The sequence below is a fragment of the Hydra viridissima genome, unplaced genomic scaffold (genome assembly GCF_058129835.1).
Source record: "Hydra viridissima isolate aposymbiotic clone 2 unplaced genomic scaffold, HvirCarnegie_v1 scaffold_19, whole genome shotgun sequence".
Lineage (NCBI taxonomy): Eukaryota > Metazoa > Cnidaria > Hydrozoa > Anthoathecata > Hydridae > Hydra > Hydra viridissima.
The window spans coordinates 1,976,317-1,991,276 of NW_028324318.1; the positions used below are offsets into that span (position 1 = coordinate 1,976,317).

Genomic DNA, 14,960 nt, shown 5'->3' on the forward strand with positions numbered 1-14,960 from the left:
TAATTTTCATATTCAAGTTACTTTTTTCGTGCCACGTACCTTTTTCCTCAAATAAAAACTTGTTCTTCTAATTTTAAATTTCTAAGTCAAACGGTTTCAAATTTATGTAGGCTTATGCAAGCAATGTAAGGATAGTGTTTTGCAAATTGGTTTTAATTTTAATTTTTTAAAAATTTTTTTCAATTGGTAAAAGAAATTTTTTTATCAAGATTCAAAAAGAAAGCTGACATTCTATTGCTTTTTTATATGGTCGCTTTAAACTTTTTTTATTAATCTTTTGATAGTGGCTCTTATTCGATTATTTGGCAATCTTCCATGACTTGTTACACAAAGTAAAATTCAAATGTAATATCATACTAATTCATTAATTGATTTCAGTTATAAAACTCAGTGCAACTTTTTTAACTTTACACATCTATCCGTAAAATAATTTTTCAATTAGGAAATCGTGCTTTGAGTGCAAATATTTCTTAATCAAATTTAAATTTGTGATTAGCAGCGAACTTTATCTATTTAAAAGTAAAATTTTGCATGTGGTTGATAAGTTATACATTTTTTCAAACACGCAAGAATTTGAACAACATTTAAAAGAAAACTATAACTGACTGCATCATCAGCTTTTTGCTCATTATATAAAACATTACGAATTGTGTTTAAACATTTTTTAATTTTTGCAGTAAACTGTTTTCTTTCTCTTTTATCTCTTATCGTCATTATCCTATGATTATCTTAAACATTATCATTTCATAATATCAGAAATTCTATTTACTTTGTATATGCATATACTAGTTAAGACCGAGGAGTAGCTGCCTCTCGGAAGAAATAATATGAGTTTTAAGATTAGAAATAGTATAAACGTTTTTGGGGAGATTACTAGATTCACGGAGATTAAAAAGTTTAACTGCTATGCATAGTTGACAAACATACACAACAAAACACCGGATTGTTTCATATATGCTTGTCTTTTTACAATATAAACACGTACAAAAGTTTGATGAGCGCGGTTAAAAGAATTTAAAACTTAAATAACCCAAAAGAAACATTTTTGTATAACGCAGGTTTAGTTCGAACCTTGAACACTCTTTGATCAGTATTAGAACCATCCACTATGCCACGCGGACTTCAGGATAAGTTGTTGTTATTTTATATATATATACATTTTCCAAACGAAAATTTTCTTCACTGTATTACTGTTAATAAAGAAGACTAGACAACACTTACGAAATCATATACACAAAATTTTTTTTTACACAAAATTTTATGCTAATAATAAATTGTAGGGGACAAGATGGGGAGAAGGTAAAACATCTGTGCTTTGTCCTAATTGCTAGTGTAGTGGTTAAAGTGACTTTGTCCTCAGGGCCATAGTTGTGTCACCGTGGGGTTTCGAAGAGACTATAGCACTAAGTACCATAATCTACACCACCATTTGATCCCACTTCTAGGCTAAAATGAGCACGAACTCAAATTTCGAAAGCATTAGTGTTTTTGAAGTATAGACATTTGAGTTGAGGGTTTTCTTAACTATTTATTGTTTTAATTCTTTTCTTTCTCATCTTCTTTTCATCATCATATTTAAATGGTCATCTTAAATGTTATCCTTTCCTTACATCAAAAATTTTTTTTTTTAGTTTTTACTTTTTACATGTTATCTAAATAAATAAATAAAAAAAACTGATTAAGATATTTTAAAGATATTCACTTTTTATCGAGAATGAAGAGAAAGCTTTCAGAAATACTTTCGAGACAAAATTTTTTTCTCGTACGATGCACATCCAGGCAATTTAATTAATAAATAAGCTACTTACGGCTTCGTGTTTATGACGTCCATTCACTGTTTGCAGAACTGTTTTCAAACTTTTAACAAAAAATAATTTATTCCAAATAGTATAAACAAAGTGTATAAAAGTTATGAAGGTATATAAATAATGAGTCGTATAACATTTTTTTACTGTTTTTTTTCAAAAAAAATCGACCAAGAGACAACATGAACATAACCAGAGCGCGATAATACAATTCCGTTTACTTATTTATCTATTTTTTATATTTAGTAAGTCTTTTAATAATAAATAAACAAACAAACAAACAAATAAAAAAATCATAAAAATGCGGTTTCATTAATTCTTATTAAATAATTGACTTTATAAAGGAAGTTGTTTTGCAGTCGGAAACAAGCGTTCAAATAAAACGAACTTTTATATATGTGTAGTCCTACTATAGCTTTTAAAGATATTTTTTATTAAGGTCTACATAAAAAAATCAGAAAAATTAAGGGCTACACGAGATTTTTAGAAAATATTATTAAGACTTTTTTTTTATATTAAATTTACATAAAAGCTACAAACAAAGACGTAAATACGCCAAAATTAAAATTTAATGAATATTTTAGCTAAAACCCAGTGTCGCCCTTAACGCGGTTTTTTTACTGTGTAGACCTAAAAGCGCTCTTAGAAGTATATATATATATATATATATATATATATATATATATATATATATATATATATATATATATATATATATATATATATATATATATATATATATATATATATACACACACAAAATTATCTTGTTAGTTTATTAAGTATTTTAGTTAATTAAGTTTGTATTAGATTTCTAAAGTTAAAGTATAAAAGATGAGAGATATTTGCTTGAGTTGTTATAGTTGTGAAAAATGTGTGGTAAAAATACATAAATAATTTAATTGTGTATAAATACAGTATTATTGTGACCTAATCTGGCAAAAGGGAATTATTTTAAGATATTCTAGTCATTAGCATGTTAATAAGTTTCTACATGGATAGTTTTTGCAGACCATTTACAACTGTATGTATTGAGGAATTCTATTATTACTGAATGAGGAAAAAAATATTGCAAACTAGCATTTTGGAATTTTGAGCCTTATTCTAAGGGCTACAATTTGGTAATAACTACAAAAACAAAAAAAAATTATAATAATTTTCATCTAAGAGTCTGGTTCCAGATTAGGTCACATATTTAAATATCTTTAGTAGTACTTCAGTAAGTATCAGTTGTATTTTTCCCAGTATTTGAATATTAACTTTTAATAGACTTTTCAATCAAGAATAAATTAATGTTCTGTGTTTTCTACAAAGTAATAATAAAAAACTTATGTCATTCAGATATTTAGATTATGGCTCTGTATGGTTCAGGAGAGCGGAGATGTTTGATAAGTTACTTTATATCTAATTGATTATTAAAATATTTAATAAGAAAAATTTTTTGAAATAGTTAATACTTAATAACCATTAAAAATATATATAGTTTTAAAATATTAAAATTTATTTAAACTGTTATTACTTAAGTTTTAAAGTATTATTTTCAATTTATTGTTTTTTATATACTTTTCTTGTTTTAGCATATAAATAATGTTTGCAATATTCTCATAGTTTGAATGCAAATAGCTGATATCTTAGTTTCATAATCTTGTGTTTTGTAGTTCAAAATTGTTTTCCTAACCTAAACTTATTTCTTAGACATTCTCTACATGCTGAATGTTATTTGAAAAGCCACACTAGACCATAATTTCTCATATTTTTGAACTTTTTTCAAATCTTTTTTTTTTTGTTTATAGTTTACTTTTCATTATGCCTTTTAATAACTTATTCAATTTGTCATCATTTTCGCTTCTTTAAACCTTTAAAGACCTGTACTTTAAAGATCATCATCAGGTAACATACTCCAGGTCATCACCAAATATCACACTCCATGTCATCACCAGGTACCACATTCCACGTCGTCAGCTGGCACCGCATTCCAGGTCATCACCAGGTACCACATTCCAGGTCACCCATTTTTATTTTTATTAATTAGTATTCTTTTACTCAATTTTTATTTTATTTTGAAATAAATTATAAATAAAATTTTTTTACTAAAATAATTTTTATCATAGTGCGTTTCTCTGCTCTCCTTACGTTATACAATTTATAATTGGCCATAGAGATTAACTTTAATCGAGGATTTGTAGAAAGTTACAAAAAACTGCACGTTTATATACGTAAAGCTAAGAAATAAAAACAAATATTTTTATAATAATCCATTAAACTTTAACTCGTCTCGATCCTTTTTTTTTACTTGCATTCTTTTTCCACAATTAAAATAAGGTTTTAAATTTTTTTTTTATCAAATGTTGATTTTTTACAGCTGTTTTTGCAATTGCGACAACTTTAGCTAGGTATGTATTTTATTTTCAAAAATTCTCTTAAAATGGCTACCCCCTAACATAACTGTGTATTTATGAGTGTGCATATACTTAAATCAGTTGTTGAAATGCATACAGTAATTACAGAAACCTGGTGCTATCTGCAAAATGGGCAAGGAAAAATTAAGTATGTTTTTATTATTATATTTATTGTTTTAAATGACAAAACAAAGAAATTTTTTATTTTAACTTTTATTTGATTTTTCTTAGTGCAAAATGAAAATTCATAGTTTCTAAAGTCAAAATCTAAATCAACATTAAAAGTATTTAAAAAACAAGTACAATATTTAAAAAATCATTAAAAATTATGTATATGCTTAAATTTTAAAAAATTGGAAAAAAAATTTTAAACAAAAAAAAAAAAAATATTTAGTACATTGAGAAAGTTGAGATGTCACCAAAAAAGAATTGTTATTGCATAAGATTTTAATTTAGTCATGGTTTAATAATTACCAAAGTGTGTTTGGTATTGGTTTTTGTAACTCAGTATACTTTGCATTACTATTTTAATAATACTTTATTTTATTTTTAGGTTGTCATGCGTATGTCATTAATAATTTGTTCAAATTCAAAGTCTCGATTACCTGATGTTTTGTTTTTATTGTTTAACTGAAAGAAATTTTTAGAAAGATTTTTTTAAAGTTGTTTTTGAATCCACTTTTAAAAAACATAAAATGTAAAAACTTCATTGACGAAGATATTCTAATTTGAAGCTGTCCCTTAGTAATGACAACAAAATAGGCAGGAGGCGAGGTCTGAAATATTTTGACAATATTCGACAGGGGGAGGTCAAAAAAGGGTTACGTTAACAATATCATTTTTTAAAATAAATTTAGTTATTTAAAAAAAAAACTGGGCAGCGATTGTACTGAGGGAAGTCTTTTATAGCGTAGCGTGTATTTAAATACACCATAAATATTCGGAACTCTTTTAAGAGATTATATATTTAATAAACAAACATTAAATTGGATATAATCCGCTCTGTTTTTAAATTCTGTAAACTGTAGACCAATTTAAAATCTCCTTTGTTTCTTTAAAATATTAGAGCGAATTGTGTATACTCAACTCTTTGGTTTTCTAAATGTGTCTAAAATAATTAACAAAGAGTTTTCAAATCAATCGGAATGGTTTAAGACAAATAAACTATCCTTGAAAACAAATAAAACAAAGTAGACATTTTAAACACACTAAAACTATGCTAATATCTCTTGGTGCAGCTCTAATGTATAGAAGATTAAACGACTGCTAAGTTGAACGTGCTGTCAGAATTATTTCGAATGCAGGTCGATTCACCCATTTTAAAGATCTTTTCAAAAATAATATTAAAATATTTTTTACGTAAAAATTTATCAAATCCTTATTTTTATGTATCTAAAAAGGAAAAAAAAATAATGTAGAGATGATGTTTTATTCAATGTTAGGAACAAAATGACAAAATAAATTTAGTTTTATCAGCATTAGGAGAAAGTTTGTTAATTAAAAACCACTAATTAACTTTATCTAATTGTTCGTTTAAATGTTTAAAAAAGTATTTATAGTCATTTGCAATTAGAATAAAGTTTATAAGATATGATGATAAATAAAAACCATTTATATACATTAGAAACAACAATAGTCCTAGAATCGAGCTTTTTTTTTTCAGTTTCGGGTTCAAAAAAAGCATTTTTTTGAACCCGAACTGTTTTTTTACAACATGAAGTTTTTTTTTAAATAACCATGGTCTGTTGAACATTATACGCTCAAGTATCTTTGAGAAACAAGGGAAGATAGAAATTGGTCTGTAGTTTTAAATGTTGGAGGCATCTCCACATTTAAAAATTGGTGTGATTCAGGCAGTTTTTAACTTAATCGGAACGACACCTAATTTTAAAGGAAGTTTAAAGATATGTAATAAAGATGTTTCACTGTCATCAAGTACAGATATTACAACATTTGCGCTGATTTTATCAAAACCTGCGCTTTTTTTTTTAAAACTATTAATAATAATTCGCAAACTTTAAGATTAGATTCGTCCATATGCGTACTATATCTTTTTAAATAAAAATCAAATTGTTGAGCTTAGCGGAACTGTTTTAACAAGTTCGGCCCTATATTATCAAAGAATCTGACAAAAGTTTTGATAAACTAGCTTTTTATTAATCAAAATGTTTTTTTGGAAGAATATTTTTTATAATTTTGTTTTTTCCAATTATTTCATCAATAACATGCCACGATTTTTTAGTGTTTTTAATTGTATTTTCTAATAATTTTTTCGTAATAAATTTTTTTTAAACTGTTTTTTGGTTTTTCAAATAGATTTTTATAATTTTAAGTATTTATCATACAGTTCATTTTATCATTAAATTAAAAAAACAATTTTTTCAAACAAGTTTTAAGTTATATGTTTAATTTCAGTCATATGTCTGCAAACATCTTTAAAGGTTGAAAAAAATTAGTTATTTCAAGTTTAAAATCTGTTTTTTCCATTATATATGAAAGTTTTTAATAATATAAGGGTGAAGAACACACAAATTGACATACGACTAGTTAAACTTTTTAAGTTAAACCTCTAAAGGTTTATTTAAAAGTCTAAGCTCAAAATATAAACTTTATTGTGATATGAACCACCCCTATTTTATAATGCCATAAAACTATTCAACTAAAATTCCGGTCTTTAAATTACCATAGATTAATATATATATATTTTATTTGAATATATATATATTTTTATTTTTTTGTAGAAAATATGTATACATATTTTCTTACTCCATCGCAAAAAATATGTTAAGTTTTAAACAATATCTATAGATATTGTTTAAAACATATCTTTTAAAACTTAGCATATCATATTGTTTATAAACAAATGTTGCAGACATGAAAAAAAAACATGTTTGTTACCACCGAGAACAAACAAGTCGAAAAAGTTTGAGGACTTGCATTAACGGCGTTGAGTAATCAAGCATTTTTCAAAAAATTTGATTCATTTGCTGAAAAATCTTGATTAACCACCATTGAAACTTTTTTGCTATTTGTCCACCTAATCAAAAACATTCAAAACAATTGGCTCACAGAAAAAAAAGGAGAACTATTTTTTTATGAAAATTGTGTTAAGAAAAAAGCTTGTTGGAGTCATTTAGTAATACCTTTTGAAGCTAAATCTTATAGTCTAACGAAAAAACACTTTTAGAATGAAGTTTTTGTTTGACCAAGTCATTTTCAAAGACTTGGTCAAACAAAAACTTCATTCTAATAGTGTTTTTTGAAAAAAACAAAGCACTCTACTTAATCATCCTGAAACCTCCAACATCTTAAGAATTAATGAGACTGCTGATTTTATTAAACTTGTTATTACATGGTGGAAAATGTTAAATGTAAAATGTTTTAAAGTGTGGGTGTGAATTATAGGTTTAATGATGATCGACAAGCTATCATCCAAGATCCAAACGATGATTGATTAAAATTTATTTGAGATTTTGAAGAAATGGGATTTCGTATGACTAGTAATCAGGGGAAGCGTATAAAACAATTAACACATGATACAGGACATTCCATAAATCATACATGTAAAGGAATTGTTGAGCTGAAAAAAACTCTATTAAGAGAAACACACAAATATGTTATGTTGGGAAAATTTTTTACAGATCCACTTGAAAAAGAATTCAGCAAGTTAAGATGGTGGCACATATTTTTTAAGCGTCAAACAAATAATTGAAAAGTTCAATATTTCTAAAACTGCACATTTGTTGTCATATAACATTAATGAGTCAGCTCCTGATGCAGGACATTCTTACCAATTTTGTGAATTTTTATTTGATGAATCTTCAGCTGAGATAATTTGACAAAACTAAAAAAAAGTATAACTATTCAATGAAAGACGTCTTTTGTTTATATTGCCGGATCTGTGTCTCCTAATGATGATTTGCTTAACTAAAATGAAATTTTAACCAGAAAAATGTTTTATTTTAAAAAGCTTGGTCAATATCTAAAATCACTCCATAGAGGTGAGTTAAAATTCCTATTAATACTGTTCAATGTGTTTTCTTCACACTTGTGCTCTTTAACTCTATTAAAAATAAAGTTTGTTGGACATTTCTGTGCAACACTTTTATGCTTATATCGGAGCGTTACTCTATTGACATGGAACAACATCATGATAATATACTTTCACACTTTTTACACCAGAATCAAACAAAAACCGTCTCTGAAAATTTTAAAGTTGTCTTGTTAAGTCAAAAGCTATTCATTGACACTTGTGTTTTTATTTCTTTGTTGACATTTATTAATTGAGTTAAAGTTTCTGTTTTATAATTTTAAAAGTATTCCTTATTTCTTTTAATCACTAAAATATATTCCTATGTAGAGGTGTAGTTACCCTAACAGTATTTTATTTAACTTTTATTTTTTACCTGATATAAACCTTTTTTTTATTTCATTATTTAACCCTTTGAGGACTGACGGAACTTATATGTCCCACTACATTAACTCCTGTAAGCATCTGCGTCTCGTTATTTTTTTTTTATTCGAGACGAGACAATGATATCCGGGATACAATTTTTAAAATCCGAAAGAAAATTTATTGTCCCGGTTTAACTTTATTCCGGGACAGTTTATTCGTCAATTTTTTCCGGGACATTACTCGTCTCGTTATGCTTGTTCCGGTTCATTTCAAAGAAAACGATTCCGAAACGTAGACCCTTAAACTCCTGTCTTTCTCTTAAACCGGTTTTTTTTTTTTGCTGTAAAAACATTGCGTAAGTTTACACTTGGTTTTTAGTCATGTTTTAAAATTACATTTAATTGTTTGTTATCAATTATTTTTTAATTCAGATGTAAGGGTCTGCGTCTCGGAATCGTTTTCTCTGAAATGAACCGGAACAAGCATAACGAGACGAGTAATGTCCCGGAAAAAATTGACGAATAAACTATCCCGGAATAAAGTTAAAAACCGGGACAATAAATTTTCTTTCGGATAATAAAAATTGTATCCCGGATATCATTGTCTCGTCTCGTCTCGAATAAAAAAAATAACGAGACGCAGATGCTTATTTAGATGTGATCTCTAATGGTGGTTTTTAAGGAAATCAAGCGTATTTATTTTGTAAAAGCAAACCTATTATATTTAACTTTACATACCACAGTGGGCCAGTAGGTGGACAAAATGGGAAAAATTTTAGTTGTCTAATCTTGAAAACCTATTTAATTTTAGTATCTACATATATTAGGAGAAATCTATTGATAATTTATTTATATTAAATCCCTTAGTTACCAGGACTCTAAGCATTTGAATATTGAGATAAAAAAAAAAAAAAAAAAATTATAAATAAGTAATTAACGTTGACATCAACGTTGTGTTATATTTCAATTACATCTACGTTTTTGAAACAAAATTAGTACATGTTATTCTAGAGTATTTAGAGATAAGAAAAACCAATCTGTGAAATAAATTTGTCATAGCATGTTATCTCAGTTATACTTTGAAAATCACAGATTAAAAAAAAAAATTTCTTAAGAAACTTATTTTTTGCCGCACAATAACTAATAGTTACCACAATTTGCCATGTGTTGTCTTATATTTATTTGAGCTATATGATGCTTCAATCGAGTTTTAATTGATTGCTCGTCCCCTTAAATCCCCGTTCAGATTTTATGTATGTTTTAACTTGGTTGCTATGGTACTAAATTTTGCATAGCAACAACTCATTTTTACATTAACGTTGTTTTAACAGTATTTTACTTGCGCTAAATACACAATATTGGGGGTATGTATTAAAATGAGATTCACAATTCTTATGAGGTTAACTTTTTTTGGTTACTATGGATACCTTACTTTGCATAACATAGCAACAACATATTTTCGGTAGTTGTTAGTAATTTAATTACTAACACAGACAGTAATTTAATTACTTTTAATTTTAATTACTAACACTTGTAGTAACTTAATTACTAACAAGTATTAGTAGTCCAGGCGGCATATATATTATAACATTTTACTTTTAAATACAAAATACTTGTTACAATAATTATTTAGATATGGTTTTGTTAAACTTAGACATTCATAATTTTCTCCAAAAAAACAATCTTAGTATTTCAAAACAAAATATTACTGAAGATATATTAAATAGCCAAAAATTGCTGATTTTAAAGACGTTGATTTTAGACATGCTGTTCAACGATTTGTTTACTTGTATAAAAAAAAAGTGGAAATCTGCAAACTATACTGTGAAAAATTTTGAAAAGAAGTTTGTGAACTGGCTTAATGAATATTTAATTGTCAGAAAAAAAGACAATGAACCAACTGCAAGTAGACGTGGTCGAAAACCAGTTGCATTTGATAATAGTTCTAATAAAACTAAAAAACGGCGTGTATCTTGTTTAATTGAATCTCATTCATCCAATGAATTATTTTTTGCTGCTAATAAAAAATTTAGAGATGAATCTGTTGTTATTGCTGCCAAGAATGTTTTAAATATATCAAATACAGATAAAGCAACTAAATATTCAGCAGATGAAACACTGGCTTTAATAATTGATGCAAGTCTGACAAAAGCTTCCTATCAATTGATTAGAAGCGGAGCCTTGGAGAAAGAATATAACATCTACCCCGCTTACAATGATGTCAGAGATGCAAAATTGAAATGTTATCCTGCAAACATAACAGTGGAGGACTATTCAGCTTCAGTTCCTTTAAAAGATTTAATGACTCATACTTTGCAAAGAATCTGTGCAGTTCAGGAACCTGTACTAAGGCACTTGATATTGAACGACAAAGCAATAAAAACAATGACACTAACGTGTAAGGCTGGTTTTGATGGTGCTACTGGCAAAGCATTTATAAACAAGTTTTATCAGAACCCGACATTAACAGAGATTTAAAGCGTGAAGAATCATTATTTATTACTTGTCTTGTCCCATTGGATTTGACTGGATTTAACAACAGCAACGAAAAGGTGCCTATTTGGAGAAACCAAGTCATCCTCCACATTCTATTGTAGACCCATGAGATTTGAATACAAAACGGAATCCAAGCAATCTGTGATTGAAGAAGATCATTACATTAAAAGTGAGATAGAAAGCTTGGGTATGATTTTATTAGAGGTTTGCGGATCTTCTATTGAAGTGATTTGTATTATTGAACTTACAATGATTGATGGGAAGGTTCAAACAATATTATCTGAAAAAATAACTCATACCAATGCTGTTCAGTGTGTGGTGTCTCTCCAAAAAATATGAATAGTCTTGATATCCTTAATATAGATTATACTAACAGAGAGTTCAAATATGGTCTTTCCAGTCTTCATGCATGGATTCGATTTTTTGAGATGTTATTGCACATTGCATATAAAAAAGAAACAAGAAAGTGGCAAGCAAGATCTAAAGAACACAAAGAAAACGCATCTGTAGCTAAACAAAAGATTCAGACTGATTTTATGAACAAAATGGGACTTGTTGTTGATTTCCCTAAAAGTGGTGGTTCTGGAACAAGCAATCATGGCAATACCTCAAGGCGTGCTTTTGCAGCATAAAAACAAATAGCTGAAATTCTGGGTATTGACCAAAACCTTATATTCAGATTTTACATTATCTTGGTAACACTCTCTTCAGGATATGAAATAGACTGCTTAAAGTTCAAGGATTATTGTTTTTACACTTTTAGACTATATGTGTCCCTTTATCCATGGTATTACATGGCTCAATCAGTTCACAAAGTATTGATACATGGACATGACATAATTAAAAGCCTTACATTACCCATCGGACTTATGTCAGAGGAAGCTCAAGAGGCTAGAAATAAAGAATTTAAATCTTATCGCGAAAATTTCAGCCGAAAAACATCCAGAAAAGCAACAAATACTGATCTTATCAATAGACTCCTAGTTTCCAATGATCCTGTTATTTCATCATTACGTAAATCAACATCACACCAAACAAATCATAAAGCATTTCCTTCAGATGTTTTACAATTACTTAAACAATCTTCAAACGATATAATTGTTTTATAATTTTTTGATGTAATTTAAAATTGATAATGTTTTCTTGCACTATTTTTTGCTTTTATTATTCCTAAAACATTATTTACCTAAATACTCAATTTTTATTCAATATAGGTGGGTCAAAAATCCGATAAGATATTCAAATATCAATTTACCACTTTGTAACTAAGGAAAGTATCCGGTAACTAAGCAATATAAGAATTCATAACAACTAAATTTAAAAAATTATCACTTTTGTAAGAAGTGTGATCTCATATTGGTACTCATGCCAAATTTAGTGAATATAGCACTTATAAAATATCTGCAGATAACAAAAGTAGGTTGTTGCTAAGCAAAATAAAGGTATCCATAGCAACGAAATAAAAAAATATTACCTTCATAAAAAGCGCAGACATCATATTAGTACTCATACTAATTTTAGTGAATATAGCTCTAATATTAAATTAGTTATGAATTTTGTCCAGTAAAAGTGCATTCTGGCCCACTGTGCATACTTTTATTTGTGTTGAGAATTTTTTTAGAGCTTCTTTAATGTATAACTAAATAATTGAAGTTTAGTCAAAGTGTTTTAAAGTTTTGCATACACTACCTTTTTATAAAATTTTAGGTGGGACTAATAAGTCCCGTCAGGCTTTACGGGCTAATATTTTTAAAGGATGTATTGCTCGATTTATGGTGTAGACCGAAAATCAAAGAAATGGTGGCACCGAAGATTTTTTGGGGTTCTTGAGCGTACTTTATGTAATGCTTATGTGGTCTATAAAATTTAAGTGGTAAAAAAATTATATTAATGCAGTTTAAAAGATCAGTCGCACAATCGTTAATAATACTTAGCAGACTACCCAAAATAGGACGCCCAATGTTATCACCTTCTTTATCAACAAAAAAACGCCGAAATTCTAATTATTCAATACCTTTGTCAATTAGAGGAAAAAATCAAGGCATTCATTGACCTTTCTAATAAACTAACCTTGGAAGATGTGAAGTATGCTCAAAAGAAAAGGTTGAGTCCACATTTTAAATCCACTACTTGTAAGGTTTTTTTGTGCATAAATGAAAAAAAAAAAGTTTTTCGAAATATCATAGCATTTAAATAAAATGTGTTTAATAACAAAAACTTTGTTTTTTCTTTAACTATAAAATTTTTTAAAAAAAAAGCTTTTATGGCCTGACGGGACATATTGGTCCCACTTCAGTTTCCATAGTAACAATCACCCTGGTATATTGAAAAAATGTGTATTGTCTATTACTGGACCCTAATTAGTATATTTCAATTGTATATTTTATTAAACACCAGCGTTTTCCTCCCTTAGGCCTTAAAGGGTTAAGCAATTTTATAAATTGAAACAATAAAACAAAGTTTATTATTAAAAACTTAAAAAGATTTATAAAGTGTGCAAATTTTTAATTCGTTTAATATTTTTTATAACGAGAGAAACATATTTTGTTTTAAAACAAATATCATCATATTGGTTTTTGAAATATCAGCCCACACACTTTTTCCTGGCGGATTCAACTTATAGATGGTTGTTTAGAAGTATAGTCGGAATTCGGACGTTCCAATCGGAATTTAGAGATTTGAGGACATTTTAGGATGTAATAGACACTTTTTAAGTACCTACTGCTTTCTTACCCCCGAATTTTAATTTTTGAATACCCCTAAATTTATAGTTCTTACACAGTTATCATAGTTATCTTATGGTTTTTTCAAGAGTGCTTGCAGGTTTGTAAAGAGTAAATTAACAAACATCGATTCTGCTATTTTTGTTTACTCTTTTTCTTTTCTTTTTCTTGTTTGGGCTTCAGCAAAGGCCGAGAATAAAAACAAATTTACCTTAAGTATATTTATTGATCTAACTAAAGCTTTTGACACCGTTGATCGTTGCATCTTGTTAGAAAAGTTAAAGTATTATGGGGTAATAAATAAGAACTACATTTGCATTAATAGTTCCCCTACTATTAGAAAACAATATGTTCAAAACTAGGAGTTCAAAATACTTGAAATCCCGTGTGGAATACCACAAGGATCAATAATAGGCCCTCTCTTATTAAACTAAACCCATAATGAGAGACATGAAAATGATGAATGTTTATGAAATAAATATTAATCAACACTTAATTTTAATGCATAAATGTACAAATAACCTCTCTCCAGCTAACTTTATTTGTAAGTTTGAAAAAAATATAAATGGAAAGTATTTCTTAAGAACAAATCAATAAAAGTTCTTTTAAATTTTCAATGAAATTAAATAAGTATACAGAGTTTTTGATAACATTTCGAGGACCAAGAAATGTAATTATTTTCAAAAAAAAAAAAAGCTATCAATAATATAATGATAAAATCTTAAAATCATTAAACACATCAAAGTTTAAAGCTCTCTTTTAGTTATTTATGTATTGGTTAATATATTTTAAATCTTTGAGTTTTTAAACTAGAAATTTAACATCTTACTTATATCTGCAGTCTATTAGAACTTTTTGACAATCAATATTTTTTAAGAAACTCTATGAAAAGATTGAGATGGTATTGCATTACCCATATCTTCTTTGTGTCCCGATCTGTTTTTTAAATTGTCTTGTTTATTTATATTGTTTTAACGTGAAACCTTTATGTAACTTATTTTATACAAAAGCAAAATATATACTACTAAAAACAAAGCAACTTTATATACTATTAAAAAAAATAAAAGGCAAACAAAAAAAAAAAGGTTCCTAAACCAGAGAAATCCAACCTTTTTACAGAGCAGGCATTATTTTATTTGAGG

General features: G+C 27.4%; 1 pseudogene; it reads left to right on the forward strand.

The window, feature by feature from the left end:
* Positions 1 to 1,288: 1,288 nt before the first annotated feature.
* On the forward strand, positions 1,289 to 8,038 carry LOC149876673 (uncharacterized; annotated as a pseudogene).
* Positions 8,039 to 14,960: the final 6,922 nt, after the last annotated feature.